Source organism: Mandrillus leucophaeus, unplaced genomic scaffold (assembly GCF_000951045.1).
Source record: "Mandrillus leucophaeus isolate KB7577 unplaced genomic scaffold, Mleu.le_1.0 Scaffold71, whole genome shotgun sequence".
NCBI lineage: Eukaryota > Metazoa > Chordata > Mammalia > Primates > Cercopithecidae > Mandrillus > Mandrillus leucophaeus.
The window spans coordinates 2,162,923-2,168,006 of record NW_012107697.1 but is presented as its reverse complement, the minus strand read 5'-3'; positions in this window follow the sequence as shown (position 1 = coordinate 2,168,006).

The window sequence follows — 5,084 nt, the reverse complement described above, 5'->3', positions numbered from 1 at the left end:
AAGGTGGGCGGATCATGAAGTCAGGAGATCAAGACCATCCTGGCTAACATGGTGAAACCCCGTCTCTACTAAAAATACAAAAAAAATTAGCCGGGTGTGGTGGCGGGCACCTGTAGTCCCAGCTACTCGGGAGGCTGAGGCAGGAGAATGGCGTAAACCCGGGAAGTGGAGTTTGCAGTGAGCCGAGATTGCACCACTGAACTCCAGCCTGGGAGACAGAGCAAGACTCCGTCTCAAAAAAAAAACTAAAATAAAAATAAAAAGAGTTGTAACAATAACAACAAAGAACATGAGACTTACTGTGTGCCCAGCAAAGCCTAAAATACAGTAATCTCCCCATATCTAAGGTTACCATTACCTGCAGTACCATACAATAAGATTTTTTGTTGTTGTTTTGAGACAGAGTTTCACTCTTGCTGCCCAGGCTGGAGTGCAATGGAGCAGTCTCAGCTCACCGCAACCTCTGCCTCCCAGGTTCAAGCGATTCTCCTGCCTCAGCCTCGCAAGTAGCTGGGATTACAGGCACCCACCACCATACCCAGCTAATTTTTGTATTTTTAGTAGAGACAGGATTTCACCTTTTTGGTCAGGCTGGTCTCGAACTCTTGACCTCAGGTGATCCACTTGCCTCGGCCTCCCAAAGTGCTGGCATTACGGACATAAGCCACCGCGCCCAGCCTACAATAAGATATTTTGAGAGACCACATTTCCATAACTTTTACTACAGTGTATTTTGTAATTGTACTCTTTCATTATTGTCGTCGTTAATCTCTTACTGTGCCTAATTTATAAACTAAGCTTTATCATAGGTACGTATGTATAGGAAAAACATAGTATATGTACAGGGTTCAGTACTATCCAGGGTTTTCAGGCATCCACTGGGTGTCTTGAACATATCCCCTAGGATAATGGAGGATTACGGTATTTACAATGGCTCTGAAACCTCCCTTTTCAGAAAAAGTTTGCCAACCTCTGTTCTATTTCATAATGGAATGTAAAGTCTCTTACTCAATTGAGCCAGGCACGGTGGCTCATGCCTGTTATCTCAGCACTTTAGGAGGCTGAGGTGGGCAGATCAACTGAGGCCAGGAGTTCGAGAGCAGCCCGGCCAACATGGTGAAAATCTGTCTCTAGTAAAAAATAAAAATAGAAAAATTAGCCAGGTATGGTGGCGCATGCCTGTAATCCCAGCTACTCAGTGGCTGAGACACGAGACTCATTTGAACCTGGGAGGTGGAGGAAACAGTGAGCTGAGAACGTGCCACTGCACTCCAGCCTGGGGACAGAGCAAATAAATAAATAAATAAACTCTCTCATCAAATTAAACACTTTGATACTTCTAAATTTACATTTAAAGCAATTTACTTATTTTTGAGACAGGGTCTCACTCTGTTCCCCAGGCTGGAGTGCAGTGGCTCGCTCAACAACTCATTGCAGCCTCGATCTCCTAGGCTCAAGCTATCATCCCTAGCAGCTCAAACTTAGAGGAAGGCACCACCACGCCTGGCCAACATGTGTATTTTTTGCAGAGACAGGGTTTCGCCATGTTGCCCAGGCTGATCTGGAATTCCTGGGCTCAAGCTGGGATCAAATGATCTACCTACCTCATCCTCTCAAAGTGCTGGGATTACAGGTGTGAGCCCGGCATACGTTTAAGGCCAATTTAGGTGACTTTTTCTCTTCACTTCCCACTCCTCTCCTCCCTGCCCAACTGTCTTTTGGCTTACTAGCGACTTTCTTCGCATAGAAGTACTTATGCACATCTTTATTACAATATCCTGGGGTGGCAAAAAGAAAACCAGAGGCTCTGTCTAACTTTAGTTTAATAACAAGCATTCTAGCACAAACATTTTTCCAATAGTAAGTTTAAGTTCCATAATGGATTAGGAAATCGGGCCTATGTTAACCAGAACCCATGTCTTATGTCAATTTTTCCATCTGTATAGATCCCATATTGGGGGAAGGAAAGAGACTAACAGTTCCCAGTGCTAATTCAATAAACTGATTAAGAGTTGGCTGGAATAATATTCATCCAGCTTCAACAACAAAGATAAAACAGGTATGAGATGGTGACTTAGAACTAAATGTGTGTATGGCCAGGCGCGGTGGCTCACACCTGTAATCCCAGCACTTTGGGAGGCCGAGGTGGGCAGATCACCTGAGGTCGGGAGTTCGAGACCAGTCTGACCAACATGGAGAAACCCTGTCTCTACTGAAAACAGGAAAAAAAAAAAAAAAAAAAATCAGTTGGGCATGGTGGCACATGCCTGTAATCCCAGCTACTCAGGAGGTTGAGGCAGGAAAGAATCACTTGAACCTAGCAGGCGGAGGTCGTGGTGAGCTGAGATCGTGTCATTGCATCCAGCCTGTGCAATAAGAGTGAAACTCCGTCTCAAAAAAATTAAAATTAAAATTAAAAAGAAAAAGAACTAAATGTGTGTCATTCAAAGGAATTAAACAGACTTTTTTTTTTCTTTTTTTTTTTTTTGAGACCGAGTCTCGCTCTGTAGCTCAGGCTAGAGTGCAGTGGTACGATGATCTTGGCTCACTGCAACCTCTGCCCCAGGTTCAAGGGATTCTCCTGTCTCAGCCTCCCAAGTAGCTGGGATTACAGGCGTCTGCCACCACGCCTGGCTAATTCTTGTATTTTTTAGTACAGGCAGGGTTTCACCATGTTGACAGAGCTGGTCTGGAGCTCCTGACTTCAAGTGATCTGCCCACCTCGGCCTCCCAAAATGCTGGGATTACAGGTGTTCTGAACCACGGGGCCCGGCCCAGAAATTTTGTTAAAAAGAAATAAATGTGTGGGACATCTGTGGATTTGACAGTAGGTTCTTCACCACTTACAGCACCTGAAGTCCAGGTGTGATGACACATTTAAGACTTTCAACAATAAAAATAAAGTGAAAAAAGAGTAAACCTTATGCTCAAAACATCAAGGGTAAAAGAGATGGTGCAATCTAGTAACATCACAGAGGTATTCAAAGATCTGGAAAGCAGCATAAACCTATCAGACTGACACATCAGAAAATACTACGTTTTCAGAGCAACTAGAAATATGTGATACAGGGGGAGGAGATAGTACTAAAACCAACCTCTGAGGCAAGTAATACAAAAATAAAACATCCCTCTCCCTACGCTGGAATGGAAAAGCTAGAAGCCTACTTTCTGTGAAACTATCAAACCTGAAAAGCAATCTGAGTCGAAACTTTGAGTCCTCTTTATTCTTCCCAAATAATTAAACATTCTGCTGAATAAATCAAAATTCAATACACATACTTTAAATAGATGAAGGAGTAAGACTTAAGGGAGGATTTTATTTGGGCTACCTTGTAGAATAGGACTACCTATATCTTACTCTGTATTTACAGAAACACTTTAATAAGAATACAGAATATTCTTATTCTTTTAGAATAGAGGGCTGGGCCCAGTGGGTAACAGGAGCAGACACTTCATCTCAAGAAAAAAAAAAAACAAACAGAATACAGAATCTCTTTAATAAACAGATTATTCTTAAGCAGGGGTCACTACTCAGTACAATTTTGATTGTACTGCACCCACATGTCTGGTACGAGACACTCATTATAAAGGTATTTTTTTCTATGCCAGAGGAAATTTTTTAGTCCTTAACGATATATCCCTAAAAAGCAAACTAACAAACTTTAGCATTTGAATACCTCCGATGCGCTTTTTTTAAAAGAGGCGACACATTTAAAGTTTCCTTTACGCACCTAAACTTTCTGTAAGGATTTTATTATAATTTCTAATAATAAAATTAGTACTACACCACCAATATAATCAACACACAAATACTTGTGTCATTAATTACAATACCAATTATTTAACATGAGAAAAACCAGCCCTAAAAAGGTAGCTATGAAACCACTGGCACGCACTACAGGAGTGTTAATTCACACACAGGACTTATTAGGCATTTGAATTGCACATTACATTGGCTAAGCGCTTCATAATCATTGTATTAGCGGTTTCTAGTCCAAAACAGCCCATGAAGAACTTTACAGAAGAGGAACCGAGGCCCAGAGAGGAACCAAAGAAAACCAAATTTTACCCTGGAGGAAATAACACCATTCTGTTAGAACGTGCCAGATACTTCTAATCACTTTTCATGCGCAATATGAATTTTGCCAAAGTAATTAATGAATATGAAAAATACCAAGAAAACGTACTGAATTCTACCAAAACGTCTGACTGCTTAAACACTTAATTACTTGAGGCTAACCACATTTCATTATATAGAAACAACTATAAGGAAGTAAAAGTCTCCCAAATGACAAACTTACTGGCTAAATATAAAGGAGTTATTTTTGTTCGCATTTGCAAAAAACAAACAAACAAGCGTAATCAAAGAAGCTCATCGAACAAGTTTAAAGTCAGGACCTGTAATAAGGAGTCAGAACCGTTACCAGAAAAAAAGAACCCAGCTCAAGCGGTGTAGTAGGGAGGAAGTTATTAAGAAGTCCGAATCTGCTGCTGCTTAACAGGCTCAGCCAGTCCATCTTTCAGAAGATAATAGTTCTAACCAGAACTTGTGGTTTAATCAGTGCATATCTCAGCACCAGCAATGGATCAAATCCAGTGTTTCTGAGGGTAACAAAAAACTTGAGCTGGCGCTAGATGTGGAGGAAAGTTATTTCCTTGCCCCACTTAAACATCCCTATGTCTTTTATCTTCGGGTTACATCCTAATGAGAAGGCACTATACTCTCACCCAGAGCACAGCTTCCCTGCGGAGCTGTCCTGACCCCGGCCAGGTTCCTCAATCAGAGCCCAGGAACCTAATTCCCTGGTTAGATCTCACCCAGCCAAGAGCACCAGCCGGTAAATCAAACACTCTTCCTCACGCCCTCCCTGCTAACCTCCCAGGCCAATTCCGTGACCTACATCCCTACACCCTGCACAGAGCCCCAAACTCCGCACCCCCATTATACTTCCGCCCCACTGGCTTCCCAGTTAACCTTCGCCCCAGCCCCCACTCCATCTTTGTCTGGCTACCCCAAACGCGGCACCCCAGCGTTCCCCGACTCCCAACGGCAGCCCTTCCCCCACGCCGCCCCCCACCCTCCC